General features: G+C 46.9%; 1 long non-coding RNA gene across 1 annotated transcript; it reads left to right on the top strand.

The window, feature by feature from the left end:
* Positions 1–7,510: 7,510 nt before the first annotated feature.
* On the top strand, positions 7,511–16,349 carry LOC132533998 (uncharacterized). The gene is made up of 5 exons (XR_009545713.1): positions 7,511–7,764; positions 9,031–9,210; positions 9,409–9,630; positions 14,451–15,041; positions 15,335–16,349. It is a non-coding gene; the product is annotated as an uncharacterized LOC132533998 (long non-coding RNA).
* The last annotated feature ends 708 nt before the right edge of the window (positions 16,350–17,057 follow it).

Genomic DNA, 17,057 nt, shown 5'->3' with positions numbered 1-17,057 from the left:
ATAGGCAAGGACATTACATAATGATTAGTGGATCAATCAGCCAAGAAGACTTAACAATTATTAACATCTATGCACCCAACGAGGGACCATCTAAATACGTCAAGCACTTACTGAAAGAATTTAAAAAATACATCAATAGCAATACAATAATAGTGGGAGACTTCAATACCCCACTCTCACACTTAGACAGATCAACAAAGCAGAGAATGAACAAAGATACAAGAGAATTGAATGAAGAGATTGACAAACTAGACCTCTTGGACATTTTCAGAGTCCTTCACCCTAAAAAACTGGAATACACCTTCTTTTCAAATCCACATAACACATACTCAAGGATAGACCACATGTTAGGCCACAAAGACAGCATCAATAAATTCAAGAGCATCGAAATCATCCCAAGTATCTTCTCAGACGACAGTGGAGTAAAACTAACACTTAACAACAAACAGAAAATTATTAAAAGTCACAGAATTTGGAAACTAAACAACATACTCCTTAAGAACCACTGGGTCAGAGATTCACTCAAGCAGGAAATTCAAAATTTCCTAGAAACAAATGAAAATGAAGAGACAACCTATCAAAATATTTGGGACACAGCTAAAGTGGTACTGAGAGGGAAACTTATAGCCATACAATCACATATTAAACACCAAGAAAAACCTCAAATTAACGACCTTACTGAATACCTCAAGGACTTAGAGGAAGAGGAACAAAGGAACCCTAAAGCAACCAGAAGGACAGAAATCACTAAAATTAGAGCAGAAATAAACAACACTGAAAATAAAAGAACCACACAAAAGATCAGTGAAGCCAAATGTTGGTTCTTTGAAAGAATAAACAAAATTGACAAACCCCTAGCCAGACTCACCAAACAAAAAAGAGAGAAGACTCATATTAATAGAATTGTAAACTATGGAGGAGATATCACAACTGACAACACATAAATCCAGAGAATCATGCGAAACTTCTATGAAGAACTATATGCCACCAAGCTAGAGAATCTGGAAGGAATGGAACAATTCCTAGAAACATATGCCCTCCCAAAACTGAACCAAGAAGAACTACAAAATCTAAATGCACCAATCACAGACAAAGAAATTGAAACTGTTATTAAGAATCTCCCCAACAACAAAAGTCCTGGACCAGATGGCTTCACAAACGAATTCTACAAAACTTTCAGGAAACAGTTAGTACCCATACTTCTTAAGCTTTTCCATAAGATTGAAGAAACAGGAATACTCCCTTCCACCTTCTATGAAGCCAACATCACCCTGATACCAAAAACAGATAGGGACACAACAAAAAAGGAAAACTACAGACCAGTATCTCTGATGAACATAGTGGCCAAAATATTAAACAAGATCTTGGCCAACAGGATACAGCAGCATATCAAAAAGATAGTTCATAACGACCAAGTGGGATTCAACCCAGGAATGCAAGGCTCGTTCAACATCCGTAAGTCAATCAATGTCATTCGCCACATCAATAAAAGCAAAGCCAAAAACCATATTATTATTTCAATAGATGCAGAGAAAGCCTTTAACAAAATCCAACACCCATTCATGCTCAAAACTCTACAAAAAATGGGAATAGATGGGAAATTCCTCAAGATAATGGAGTCTATATATAGCAGACCTACAGCAACATCATACTCAATGGACAGAAGCTGAAAGCATTCCCCCTCAGATCAGGGACTAAACAGGGCTGTCCATTGTCACCATTACTCTTCAACATAGTATTGGAAGTTCTTACCAATCAGGCAAGAGAAAGAAATCAAAAGAATACAGATTGGAAGGGAAGAAGTCAAGCTCTCACTATTTGCAGATGATGGTATACATAGAAAAACCTAAAGAATCCAGCAGAAAACTACTGGAAGTTATTAGGCAATATAGCAAGGTATCAGGCTACAAAATCAACGTACAAAAATAAGTGGCATTTCTTTATGCAAACACTAAATCTGAAGAAGAAGACATCCAAAAATCACTCCCATTTACTGTTTCAGCAAAATCAATCAAATACCTAGGAATAAAGTTGACCAAAGAAGTGAAAGACTTGTATACTGAAAACTGTGAGTCACTACTCAAGGAAATAGAAACTGATACCAAGAAATGGAAATACATCCCATGCTCATAGATTGGAAGAATAAATATCATCAAAATGAATATTCTCCCCAGAGCCATATACAAATTTAATGCAATACCCATCAAAGTTCCACCAAGCTTCTTTAAGAGAATAGAACAAAAACTAGAATCATTCATCTGGAACCTGAAAACACCTAGAATTGCCAAAACCATCTTGAGGAAAAGAAACAGAAATGGAGGCATCACACTCCCAGACCTTAAACTATATTATAAAGCCATCATCATCAAAACAGCATGGTACTGGAACAAAAATAGGCACACAGACCAGTGGAACAGAATTGAAAGCCCAGAAATAAATCCCCACACCTATGGACATCTAATGTTTGATAAGGGGGCCCAAAGTATTAAATGGAAGAAGGAGGCTGTCTTCAATAAATGGTGCTGGGAAAACTGGGTTGTAACATGCAGAACAATGAAACTGAACCACTTTATCTCACCAGAAACAAAAATCAACTCCAAATGGATCAAAGACCTAGATGTCAGACCAGAAACAATAAAATACTTAGAAGAAAACATTGATAAAACAGTTTCCCACCTACACATTAAGGACATCTTTGATGAATCAAACCCAATTGCAAGGAAGACTAAAGCAGAAACAAACCAATTGGACTACATCAAATTGAAAAGCTTCTGCACATCCAAAGAAACTATTAAACAAAGAGACCCCTCACAGAATGGGAGAAGATCTTCACATGCCATACATCAGACAAGAAACTAATCACCAAAATATATAAAGAGCTCAGCAAACTTAGCACCAAAAAAGCAAATGACCCCATCCAAAAATGGGCAGAGCATATGAACAAAACATTCACCTCAGAGGAGATCCAAAAGGCTAACAAACATATGAAAAACTGCTCTTGGTCACTGATTGTCAGAGAAATGCAAATTAAGACAACATTGAGATATCACCTCACTCCTGTAAGAATGGCATACATCAAAAAGGACAGCAGCAACAAATGCTGGAGAGTTTGTGGGGACAGAGGAACCCTTTTACATTGCTGGTGGGAATGTAAATTGGTCCAGCCTCTGTGGAGAGCAGTCTGGAAAACTCTCAGAAGGCTAGACATGGACCTTCCATATGATCCAGTAATTCCTCTCCTGGGATTATGCCCCAAGTACTCCATAACACACAACCAAAAAGAGGTGTGTACTCCTATGTTCATAGCAGCACAATTCATAATAGCTCAAACCTGGAAGCAACCCAGGTGCCCAACAACAAATGAGTGGCTGAGAAAGCTGTGGTATATATACACAATGGAATACTATGCAGCTATCAAGAACAATGAACCCACCTTCTCTGACCCATCGTGGACAGAGCTAGAAGGAATTATGTTAAGTGAGCTAAGTCTGAAAGATAAAGATGAGTATGGGATGATCCCACTCATCAACAGAAATTGAGTAAGAAGATCTGAAAGGGAAACTAAAAGCAGGACCTGACCAAATTTAAGTAGGGCACCAAAGTAAAAACCCTGTGGTGAGGGGTAGACATGCAGCTTCCTGGGACAGTGGGGGGTGGGAGTGGGTGGGAGGGATGGGTCACAGTCTTTTGGTGGTGGGAATGGTGTCTATGTACACTGCTAGTAAAATGTAGTCATATAAATTACTAGTTAAAAAATATGAGAGGGGTAAAAGTAATTGTATGTCTCGAAGTTTTTTAAAACACAGACTGAGTCTTTTTAATATATAGGCTGTGTATTTGATATGCGGACTCTCTCAAAAGCCTAGACCAAGTAGATTAGAAGCATCCAATAGCACAGCTATATACAAGATACTGGGTACTGTACAGCAAACCCTAACAAAAGGACTTTTCAAAGTTAAACCAATTACCAAATAATGTGATGATAATATTAACTATCCATTTTCATTTTGAACCCTAAGACAGCAGGAACCTCACATCTCCTCTATAGAGCCTCTACTTCCCCCAGTCCTTGAACCTTTGGATAGGGCCCACTTTCCCATATGCCTCTCCCAATCCATATCAAATAATATTGCATCTGCCAATCGCAACCTAATCAACACAACGATTGCCACCTCAACATGCTTCACTTCAGACTGTGTCCAGAGACTTCACGTGTGGAATGACAACCCTTCAACTTCATTACTCTGGTGAGACCCTTCCTTTCATAGTATACATTAATTCCATCCCAGGTGGTTCACTTTCTAACAAAGTCCCAAAAGATAGATATACACCAGTTTCTGTGAGAGAGAGCATATGTTCACACGTATCCATAAACTACTGCAAAATATGTACCTGAAAGCAGAAGTACACTAGAGTTTGCAGTGAGTACCCCCCTAACACTTCCTCTCCACTATTCCAAGCTTTGGGTCCATGATTGCTCAACAATTTGTTTGGCTTTGTATGTTAACTCTCTTTTCAGTCACCAGGTTTCAGATGTCATCAGGATGCTGGCCAGGCTTCCCTGGACTGAAGACCCCACCAATGTGTCTTGGAGCTCTGCTTCCCCAGAGACCCACCCTACTAGGGAAAGAGAGAGGCAGACTGGAAGTATGGACCGACCAGTCAATGCCCATGTTCAGTGGGGAAACAATTACAGAAGCCAGACCTTCCACCTTCTGCAACCCACAATGACACTGGGTCCATGCTCCCAGAGGGTTACAGAGTGGGAAAGCTATCAGGGAAGGGGATGGGATATGGAGATTTGGGTGGTGGGAATTGTGTGGAGTTGTACCCCTCCTACCCTATGGTTTTGTTAATTTATCCTTTCTTTAATAAATAAAAAAAAATAAAAATTAAATAAAAACATTTAAAAAATAACAAAAAAAAAGTTTTCATTTTGAGTCTGCCAGTTCAAATTATGCACTTTCCTGCTTCAAAAAAAAACCCAAGTGGGTGGCCAGATGTTGGCACACTGGATTAAGGTACATAGTATGAAATGTAAGGACTTGAGCAGTGATCCCAGCTTGAGCCCCCAGCTCTCCTCCTTCAGGGGTTTGGTTCACAATCTCTGAAACTGGTCTACAGGTGTCTTTCTCCCTACCTTCCACTCCCCTCTCAATCTGTCCTTATCCTAACAAGGATAATAACAATAATAAATAAACAAAAAGTGGAAAAATTCCCATATAAGCAGTGGATTTGTAGTATAGGCACAGAGCCAGAGAATGACATTAAGGACAAAAATAAACCACTCAACTGCTCTATGTTTGATCCATAGATCAGTGTGTAACACAAAAGCCCTGGGCTTTAGGTCCTGTGGCCCTGTCACTACTGACTGAAGTCAGTGTCAGGAAATTCAGGGACAGCTGCTGTGGGAATGCTGAAAGGAGCCACACTTTCCCTGAGTGTCCCCTTCTAGGTGCACACCAGTGGAATAGGCAGCAATGGTCTTCACTTTTTTGGCTTAAAAAAAAAAAAAAAAAGACATCTAGTGGTAAGGCCTGTCATGCTAAATCTGTTTGCTTAGAGATCACTAAACTTTTTCTCTGCCCTCTAGCTAAGGTCATGTAGTAATAGTTGGTAGAATCTGGGTGTTACCAAAAACAGGATTAAACAGAAGTTGATGTGAGGGCAGTGACGTGCTATGTCATCGCACAGGAGGCTGACTGGTCACGGCAGTGTCACACCAGGGAGAGGCACCTATTAACATGCATGTGGACTAGGGTCGTTGACTTCATCTCCTATTCTGGGACGAGATTCAAGAGTTTTGCAGTAGTGTTGCTGGCTTCTCTCCTTCACTCTGTCTCTTTGACCCTCTATCTCCTTTTGTCCTCACGCTCTACAAAATAAGTCTTCTTAGCGATGGTGTGGAAAAATGTGTTTTTTTAAAAATATATATTTATAAAATGGAAATATTGACAAGACCATAGTGTAAGAGGGCTACAATTGCACACAATTCCCACCACCAGAGCTCCATATCCCATACCCGCCCTTGAAAGCTTTCCTCTTCTTTATCCCTCTGGGAGCAGGGACTCAGGATCATTGCAAAAATGTGTTTTGACTTTCCTGACGACCCAATCAATATTTTACCTTTTACTTTACTGAGTGAGAGCTACAGAGAGGAAGGTACAGAGGAAAAGGCCAGAGCACGGCTCAGCTCTGGCTGATGGTGGTGCTGGGGATTGAACCTGGACCTCAGAGCCTTAGTCATGAAAGTCATTAGCACAGTCATTACACTATGTCCCCAGGGCCCCCTGCTTATTCCTAGAGGAGAAGGAAACTATTTGTCTGTGGAAAATGATGTGAGAAGCAAACTGTAGTGAAAAACATCACTAGGAAAGTAACATTCTTTTTAGAGCAAAAGTTCTAGACTCCTCTCAATGACAAACTTGTTCAGCTGTAAAATGAAGTATGTGATACACCTTCTTGAGTGCATGTTGGATTTGCAATGTAGGCCTTAGAGAGAAAGGATTAATTTATACTCAACTAATTTGTCTCACATTATAGGAACACTGTTGACCTATAGAGTTTGGCTGTGAATACACCTATGGCGCATTCCTGCCAGAATCTGTATCCTGAGTCCACCTGGGAGTGAGTATCAGGCAAATCCAGATGTAGACAATGCCCCTGGACAATAAATGTGACCTTTTAGTAATTCCGTGCAATATGAATTCAGAGACCTGGGTTCCAGGCAGGAGGGGAAGCTTCACAAGTAGTGAAGCAGGGCTAAGGCTGTCTCCCTCTCTACCTCTGTATCTCTCCTTCTCTAACAATTTCCCTCTATTTATATCCACATAAGTAACTGTAAAAACAAAACCTACTATGTGATGCTGTGTCCGGGTTTTGTTTGATTTTTTTTCACAGGCAACAGGAGAAGGTTCTGGTAGCTCACTGCTTTGCCAAGCTCGGACCCAGGCTCGGTCCCGCCCCTCCTCACTGGGAGCTTCAGCGCTGTGGTCTCTTTTCACTTTTCTCAATTTCTAAAAGTAAACCACAAATTTCACAGCCATCTTTTTATGTAATGACGTCATGCTGGTGGCTGATGCGGAGACTATGACTGGATTTTACAGTCCAAGTGGAAAAACACAACAGTCTCTCAGACCTTTATCCAGAAGGAGGCAGAACAGAGCCCAGGCTGGCTGTGCCTGGGCCACCAGAGCAGGTTTCCTGACCCACCTGGTTCATCTCAAGTCCCCAGGTCAAGGCTTTGTCTGTCCAAACACAGCTGGGTCCTGCAGAGGGCCCTTTTTCCCAAAGGTGAACCCTAAGAACACCACCTTGGGGTATGAGGCACTGGCCTGCCAGGCCCATGGCCTGCGCCCCGCGCCCGGTTTTTGCGCGGCCAGTGTACACCCGAGCCCTCCCACACAGTTCCGGTACCGCCCACACAGTTCCGGTACCGCCCACACAGTTCGGGACCCGCCACACGCCTGGCCCCGCCCACACGCTGCCCACGTGGCCCGCCCCAGCCACACTCTGGCCCCGCCCACAGGCGGCTCAACCGCCTCTTAACGACCCCAGCGGGCAGCGCCCCGGCCCCTGCCCCACGCGCCCCTCTGGCAGCTTAACTGTCCCCGCGCACCTGGCGCCCCGCCCCCGCGCGCCCAGCACCCCCCGGGCCGCGAACAGTTCCCGCCCCCGAGCCCGGCTGCGTCTCGGCGCGGCTCAGGCCCCCTCAGCCCGCAGAAGACGGCGGGCGCCTCCGCCCAGCAGGAGCGCCGCCTCCCCGTAAAGGGCGCCCGACCCCAGCAGGGCTGAGCTCTGCCCCGGGCCCCAGTCTGGCCCCTGCGGCTCCTGGGTCCCCGCGTCTGCGGGCCCGGGGGTGGGCGCCCTGCGGAGCCCGAGTCCGAGGGCTGCGGGCCCGGGCTGCCGCCCGCGGGGACACTGAGCCGCAGGCCGCGTCCTGGGGTCGCGCCCGGGCTGCTGTGCCGCTGAGCCCGCGGGGACGGGGGCGAGGCCTGCGCGTGGGGACAGGCTGAGCCCGCGAGCTGCGCTGCACCTGCCGTCACCTCCGTCTCCCGGGGCTGGGGGTCCCGCCATGACGGAGGGGAGCGGAGGCCACAGGCCCCTGAGCCGCCTGGAAATGTCTGAGCCCAGGCAGCCCGGCCTTCCAGGCGCGCACACCCGGATGTGAGGTGAGCGGCTGTTCGCCTGTCACACTTCTGCTGGCAGTGTGTTTCCCTCTGACGCTCCTCCGGGTGCCGCTTGGGCGACGCGTCTTGCGAAAAGCGGTTCATTTCCAGCGTCGCCTAGACGCGCTGACCTAGAGGCTTTCCCGGTTCTTTGGCTGAAGCTCGTTTGCGTCTGGAGTGTGCGGAGACCCGCGTGGAGGCCTGGGGCGGCCTGCGCTGGGCAGTGGTGCGGCTGTCGCCAGGTCTGGGGGCTCCTCACGGACGCCCTGCCGGCTGCTGCCTCCCATGCCGGGCCTCAGCCCCCAGGGCTCTTCCTGCCGCGGGCCTGGTGGGCCTGGGCCGGCAGCTGCCGGGTGGGGAGCGGAGGGCGACTTGGAAACCCTGTGCCCCGCCTGAGATACAGAAAGGGATCCCGCTGGAGCTGGCTGTGCTCCCGCTGAGGCGCCCTGGGCTGCAGGCGGCCTGAGAGGCTGGTTTCTCACTGCAGCTGGGGCGCTGTGTGTCTGTTAATGACACGTGCGTGCTGTCGGGGTGAGACAGGCCGCCACTGCCTCCGCAGTCTGGTTCTTGTTGTTTTCTGGCCTCCTGGACGCTGCTCCCTTTGAACACTTTCTTGTGCCAGAGACAGTCAGAGAGACACAGAGATGTAGAGGGGCCACGGCACTGTGCCACTGCTGTGAAGCCTCTTGTGCCTGAGGGCTCAGGCCTGCCCACTGCACATGCTGCCCTGAGCTCTGCTGGGTGAGACATCTCCCAGCTCCCACTGAGCTGATAATGCAAAAACTAGGCTGAAGAAGGAAGAACATGGTGATGATACCAGAAGAGTTGTTTGTTACATGTTTTTTGTATATTATCTCTACAGATCCTGAAGCTTGTATACGGACTTTTGCTGCTGCCAGACCAACGGTCTCTTCAGATGGAGAGATACAGGGAGATGAGAGATGCCCCGGCTTCAGAGATTCCTCTGATGCCGTGTCAGCTTCCAGGTGGTGCTGGGACTTGAACCTTGTCGACTTGTTTCGCAAAGCACACTCCCTTCCTGGTGAGCAATCTCCCTGACTAGTCCTTTCTGTTCAGACTTCTAACCCCAGCAGTATTTATTAAAGTATTTACTTACGCACTTGATCAGTAGGCAACTGTAAAAGTGAATGTGGCACAGCTGGGTGAAAAGGTCTTCAGGATACTCACCTGTTCTGCTGATTTCTGACACAAACTCACTTTTTGCTCCATATCTGACCAGGATCTGCAGGTGGCACAGCCTTTGCTGCTCCCTGGACCTCCCTCTGCTTGGCCTGTCCCGCCTATCGTGTTGCCACCCATCAAGTCTGCCTTTGTTCACAGTCCTGCTGGCACCGGATGAACACCCCAGGGGCAGAGGTGAGCAGGAAGAGACAGGACAGATCAGTGGAGGCATTTCATCCCTTCAGAGACCAGCACACTGCATCTGACACGACATCATTGAGTAAGTGGTTGACACTCCACAGAATAGCAGCGACCATTTGTGGGGAGACGATTCCATGCCATCCTCTCTGCTTCTCAGAGCATCTTCTCATTCAACCTCCAGAGCAGTCCTGTGAGGTGGACAGGCTGTGCGTGGCTGATGGCACCTGACTGTCTGTTCTCCTTGTGTAGAATGTTGAGTTTACAGAACCTCTGAATCAGGTCTGGCTTGTACAGTACCTGGTTTACTTATCACACTACATTCATTTCTCTGCCGTTGCTTCTGGATACTCACTGTGCCCTTAAGGTGTAGTCTGAACTGTGCTTCTTTTATTAAGGCTCCCGAAAAAAGACTCTAGAATGTGTGTGGGGGAGGGAGAGTGAAAAGCACACCTGTGTTTCTTAGTGGTAGACCGAGAGGAGTATGAGAGAGTAAGGGGACAAGGTCATGCCCGCCTGCCTGCTGCTGTTCTCTCAGGCTATTTGAACAGTGGGCTTAGTGGTCAACAACTTCCTACACGAAAGCCCCATCTGTGAAGTTGAGAAAGGCAGAGCTGCGATGAATGAGCACTGTCTCTGGTCCTCATTCCATGCACCACATCACCTACTGAGAGTCCTGGGCTTGCAGGACTGCAGCTGGAAGCCATTGATTCTTACACTTCTTCCACACATAGTGATTCCATTGTCCTTTTAAGCTAACACGTTGAACAACCTTTGAAAATGATGATCATCCTGGCCCACTGGGAAATGCCTTGGGGAACTTAATTTATTCATGCAGCATAAAGTTATACTGAGACAGATAGAAATGCTCACTTTGGGAATCGGGTGGTAGCACAGCGGGTTAAGCTTACATGGTTCAAAGCAGAAGGACCAGCGTAAGGATCCCAGTTCAAGCCCCCGGCTCCCCACCTGCAGGGGTGTTGCTTCATAGGCGGTGAAGCAGGTCTGCAGGTGTCTGTCTTTCTCTCCCCCTCTCTGTCTTGCCCTCCTCTCTCCATTTCTCTGTCTTATTTAACAATGAAGAAATCAATAACAGTAATCATAACTACAACAATAAAAAGGACAACAAAAAGGGAAAATAAATAATAACAAAAACAAAAAGGAATGCTCACTTTGAAAGAATAGTATAAACAATGTAATTGAGCAGTACTCCTGTCCTCACATAGGCTTGCCAGTTGCTTTATGCTCCCCCTCCACAAACCACCCTCCTCCTCTCCCCTACTTCCTTCATCTTCTCATTCTCCTCCTCCAGCTCCACTGCCTCTAGGTAGGTTCCACTTATGTTTCCCTCTTCAGTTCAAGCATTATTTCTTTAGCCTTGTCTTCATCTGGCACAGCCCCCAATTCTTGCTTCTCTTTTGAATCAGCCCCTTAAAACTTTTGCTCTTTTGCCTTCTTAGCCCTGGACCCAGACTCTTCCTCAGTATTTACCCCTTTCCTTCATTCCTCTATTCAACTTCAAATTATTTACCTTATCTACAAACAAACAAAAAACAGTATCTTAAAGCTCTAAAATTTCTGAATTGTATATATACATATAATTTTATTTACTGTTAAAATCTACAAGTGGGAAATCGAGGCTCTCAGTGCCTTTATCTGGAAAGACACATACCCACTTGGCCCCCCTTCCCAACACAACTCTGCAGTTCAGCCCAGGGGTGGGGCAGTCCCCACATGCCCCCTCAGCCCTGTCCTCTGAGTGGTGGCCCTGGCAGCTCTCACACACTTCTGCTGGCCTTCCTCTTGATGGCCTCCCACTTTGTCCTCTGCTCTGCTGTGGTAGATGGGACTCCATGGGCCAAGGACCAGGGCTTTTCTCCTCGGGATGTGCTGGTAGGTGCAGACTGGAGCAGAATGGGACTGGGAGGCTTGTGTGGAGAGTGGAGCTGGGTGTTCACACTGGGACAGGCTCTTGTGGAGGAAAGTGCCTGGTGGTACTGGGTGGGGTGTAGGACTCCCCCGACACCCCCCCACCCCCATGAATTTGGCTCAGAGTGCAGGAGGCCTATCTGGTGAGGCAGGAACTGACCTAGGAGAGGGACTCCCACAGGCTGAGGGCAGCCCAGAGCACATGGCCTGCAAGGGGCAGGTGAGCCTGGGGCCTACCCATGAGGAAAGGCAGGTGGATCAGCCTCAGGTCTCTCTCTCTTTTTATCTCTCTCTCTTCCTCTCTCTCTCCCTCTCTCCCTCTCTCCCTCTCTCCCTCTGTCCCTTTCTCCCTCTCTCCCTCTCTCCCTCTCTCTCTCTCTCCCTCTCCATATATCTGGAAATGTCATATGAAGAAGGCAGCCTAGAGGTGGGGTTAGCAAAATGTTTTCCTGCACTTTTTCACTTGGCCTTGAAAATATGACAGAATCCTCTGAAGGACATATGAGATTCATAAATCAATATATATATATATATATATATATATATATATATATATATATATATATATCTGCTTCTTGTTTTCATCTGGATTGCTGACCTGTGGACCCCTCATCTCAAGTTCTTGGTCAAAGTCCTCTCTGCTTCTGGAAAAGTGTTTCATAGATTTCTGATGACATGTGTTCTTATTCCATTGTCAGTGTAGTAAGAAATAACTAAAATACAGAGTGCCTAAGACTGACAAGGGTAGAAAGGTGGGGGTTGGAGAATTGGATAAAGAGATAACAATCTATGACAAAATTCCCTCCAAGTCTGGGGAGAAGAATGTGATTATCATATGTAGAAAACTTGGGACAAGTGACAAGTCGACAGTAGTTTCAGTGATTTCCCTCTTTGGAATTGCTCCATCCTTTTTCCCCCTGGCAGAATTGAATTTAAGGAAATATAGTGTAACCTTGAATTAAATGGGATTGGAGACAAAAGATTCAGTGCATATGGTGACATGAAAATGCATTCCATCAATAGTCATGCAAACTCACACTGTTTGGACTTGTGATAATAAAGCTGGTTTTGATAACAAAACACATTGCCTGGTCCAAGCTAACCCTGGGAAGCCAAAGCTAAAGGTCAGGCACTAGGTGGCACTGTTGACCCCCGTAAGATCAGGGCTTTCCAACCCAACCCCTCAAAGCCCTTCACTAGCTGTCTTTTGAGCTCTGATTCCCTACTCAGCTACCCTGCTCCATGCTTTTCATGGCTCCAACTTCCAAAGCATCTGGTTCCCCAGGAAAACAAGAATCAAGTGGCTTATGCAGAAAATGGAGGGAACAGCTCAGTAAGAGGCAGGTAGGAACATGAGCTGGAAAGGAGATTCTCCATGGCCAGCTGCGCAGAGGGTGGCGTGTCACAGGGGGAGGGCCCTGTGTGAAGCAGTGACCCCAAGGACAGGCAATAGACAGATGATCAGCTCTGCAAACAACAGAAGAGTCACAGTGGTGGGAGGCCCCCATGTCCCTTCACCAATCTCCCATCAGCCCTTTGTTCCCTGCATGGCTTTTAGGATGCCATTTCTCATGTCCCAGCTTACCTGTTTTTTTTTTTATTATTTAAAATTCATTTATTTATAGGGAATGGAGGAGAGAGAGAACAAACCAAGACATCACTCTGGCTCATGTGAGTTATCAAGCTTAGAACCTCATGCTCATGCTCAAGGCATTCTTTACTCACTGGCCACCTCCTGGGATAGCTAGTGGCAGGAAGAAGACAGCAGAATCCATGCTGCTTCCCTCTGAGATAACTCCTGCTCACACATGGGGCAGGTTCAGGCCATGGAGCAAAACATAGGAGCACCCTAGTGTGATGGTGGGCAGACACCTACCATGGGTAGGGGAGAGATTGGACCTATGTGTCCACAAATGTACTGTAAACCATTATCCCTCAGAAAAGTGAACAGGAGATGACTCAGTTTCTGTACTTTCTGTGAGGAAAAACCCAGAAGAGAAGTTAGGCTGTGGCATCTGGTTGTGCTAGGGATTGAACCTGGGTCCTGGGTGCCTGAGACATACACATGTGGGGCTGTAGCACAAAGAGCTAGCTCCCTGTCTTCTCTCGGGCTAATTTCCGGTGGTGACATGGTGATTTTGTGATTGTAATGAAGCAAAGAGAGCAAATGCTGCCTCTCACACATGTGCAACACTGCTGAGTCAGCTGCCTTTCTCTTATTTTTATTTTTATAGAAATAGAGCACAAAGCACAGGTCCACCATCTATAGAATTCTACTCATTTTATGTGAGTTCTCGTGTGAGTCTGGAGACTATATGTGGAGTCTGCTTTGGGCTTTGCAGGTTCCCAGCTATTTAGAAGTGAGCCTCTATCCTCAAGATGAAGGGGTTTTCAATTTGTACCTCGGGGGGCTGATGGAATAGTTCAGTTGGGTAGTGCACTGCTTCAACAAGTGGATGACCCAGGATTGAGTTTGGGCCCCACTGCATTGAAAGAATCTTTGGTGCTGATGTTCCATTGCTGCCCACCCTCCTCTTTCTCTCTCTCATCCCCACCTCTGTCTCCCAATCTCTAAGAAAAAAAAATATATGGGAGTTGTGTGGTAGCGCAGTGGTTTAAGTGCAGGTGGCATAAAGCACAAGGACTGGTGTAAAGATCCCGGTTCCAGGTTCCAGCTGCTGACTCCCCACCTGCAGGCGGAATCACTTCACAGGCGGCAAAGCAGGTCTGCAGGTGTCTTATCTTTCTCTCCCTGTCTCTATCTTTCCCTCCTCTCTGTATTTTTCTCTGTCCTGTCCAACAAGGACTACATCAATAACAACAACAATAATAACTACAACAATAAAACAACAAGAGCAACAAAAGGGAATAAATAAATATTTAAAAAATACGTGTTTGTGTACTGTGTGTGTTTCATATATATATATATATATATGGTTGACAATAGTAATGCTGTGTAATATGTTATCACAGAGAGAAGAGAAAGCTGAATTGAGAACAAGATACCGCACACTACTACCATGCTGCCAATACACACCGGACCTCCAGTAGTCCTTAATGAGGGCAGAGTTCATGAAGAATAGATGGAGTCTGGGTGCCATGGGGAGCAAGGGGGGAAGAAAAAAACATAGGAGGAAGAAGGAGAAAGAGCAATTGGACGAATATGTCCAAGACTGGAAGCAGCCCCAGTCTGATCACAGTGAGCCAATTCCATCACTGGAGGGATCTCAGAAGTTGTGGAAGCACCTGTCATACACTAAGAAGACAATACATCTCTGAAGCAGTGAGTCTGCAGGGCGACATCCAGATCTCAGACGATGTGGGTCAGATAACTTAGCCAGTAGAGAAGGAAAAGGAGACCCGATGGGAGCTGCAAAGTCCACCTGAGTGGGTGATAGTGTTTCCTGTCCAGAGACTTCAATGTCTGCCCCGGAAGAGGAGCAGAGATGTACCCGAGGTGAATTTAAAGCCTCCCAGTTAAGACTGGAAGACTGAGTGAAGAAAAGCAGAGGTGAGCACGATGCCCGCCTTTCCACAAAGCTGGGCTCACAGAGGACCTCAGCAGTCTGAGGGAGAACTTAACATCTTAGAGACTCTCTAAGACATGAGGGAGGAGGCCCTGCAAATGAAGATCAGACAACTGAAGGTGGAAGATAGAAAGGAGGGCCTGGCAGTTGCAGAAACGAAGGTTAGTGCGGCTGGGAAAGAAGCAAAGCACTGCCAACAGAAATTTAAAGACACCAAAGAAGGGTAGGAGAAGTCAGAACATTCATGTAAAAGGCAGTGTTGGGCTCCAAAGAAAATGGCTCATGTCTACTGATTGAAAGCATGTGTTGCAGAGAGGGTGGTGGGCTCAGTGAGGGGGCAAAGAGAGAACCCTGAAGAAGCCTTGATGGGAGTGCATCATGAGATGACATTCCTGCAAGAACAGATGGTGGAAAGAGAAATGCAGGAAAATCCAAGCCAGCAAAGCCTCCAGTGAGGGTTGTCCAGAGGCCGCAGGTGCCCAGTTGCCCCTACTCTGAGATGGTGGGAGAGAGTCTGTCCCCACTGCCTGCACAGCCACTGCAGGTGTGTGCTCAGCCAGGGGCAGGACAGTAGAGGAGATGGGGGGAGGGGTGGGAGGGCTACCAGAATGAGAAACTGCAACCCAGGCTCCCCTTCCAAGAGTGTCCTGACAGAGGAGCAGGCAGCCATGGCTGGGAGAGGCCCTGCAGAGTGTCCCTCCTCACAAATCCCACCCTCAGCAGAGACCCTGCTCCACCATGATGCTCCCTGTGCTGCCAGCTCCAGGCTGCTGCTCTTTGGGGCCTCACTCAGTGTGGCCACGGTTCACCCCGGCTTTTCCCACACCACCAAGCAGAAGAGAATGGAGACCAGGATGCCCACCTGGAGGGTGGGGGGTGCCCCTCCCACCCTGTGCTTTCATCCCACTTCACATTCCTCAGACCCTACGCCCCTCTTGGCTGAAGAGAGCTCTGCTTCTCTGGTGCCCGGCCATAAGCCCCAGCCCAGGGCCCGTGGCATTACACATCTCCACGTGTGGGACTGCAGATTCACATGCCCCAGGGGTCCCCAGAGTGTTCCTCCTGCCAGAGACACACCACCTTCTGGAGAGAGACAGAAACAACCACCTCAGAGCTGCTGCTAGACACAAGCAGTCTCCCAGAGTCACCATCCGGGACCTCATCAACTTAGTGCAGATGAACTAGATTGTGAATAAAGTCTTCCACAGGCTTTATCATATAAAACAAAAAACAAAAAAATAGTTGGGTGTTCAAAACAAGTGGTGCTGAAGGCTTGCATTTTTGAGTCTTCCAATTCAAACTTTGCATGCTTCTGTTTTAATAAAAGCCACTCAACCTCTCCTGCCTCTTTGCAGATTTGTTCAATACAGAGCAGTGTGTGACACAGGATAACCAGGCTTTAGTTCCTGTGCACTTGTCAGCAAATGCAAGGATATCTCCTTGGAAATCTTAGAAGTGCTGCATTTCCCGGTAGTATCCCCTTTTTTGTGTGCTGCTGTGGAATATGCAGCCATCCCGTCAGAAATCCTGATTTAAACATCATCAGTGACAAAGGGTGTTACACAAGTTTACCAACAGGCCACAAAACCTTATTTGCCTTCTTGCTAGAGGTCTTTGTAGTAATGACCTCTAGAACTCAGATTATTAATTTTAAATTAATAATTTAATATATTAAATAAACTCAGATTATTAATTTTAAATATTGATTTAAGTGCAGGTATAGGCAAGGTCACAAACCATGTGTCATGGTTGTGGCACAGCCACTAGAGTGCACATGCTAACTTGCGCAGAGACCTGGCTTCTAGCTCCAAGCTCCCACTTGCAGGGGGGGAACTTCACTAGCTGTGGAGCAGTGCTGTGGGTTCTCTTCCCTTTCTTCTCTCTTCCTCTCTCTGTCTCACCTTCTGTCAAAAAATCAGTAAGAAATGGCCCAGAATTGGTGGTGTCAAGCAGTCACCAAGCCCTGGAGGTGACCCTGATGGTGTGAGTGATGACTCACAGCCCCTCCCACACACACCTGTGTTCACTGACTGACTGCTCAGCACAACTGCCT

Source organism: Erinaceus europaeus, chromosome 17, assembly GCF_950295315.1.
Source record: "Erinaceus europaeus chromosome 17, mEriEur2.1, whole genome shotgun sequence".
NCBI classification, from domain to species: domain Eukaryota; kingdom Metazoa; phylum Chordata; class Mammalia; order Eulipotyphla; family Erinaceidae; genus Erinaceus; species Erinaceus europaeus.
Note: the sequence above shows the minus strand (reverse complement) of the source record. Positions and strands in the feature narration are given on the sequence as shown.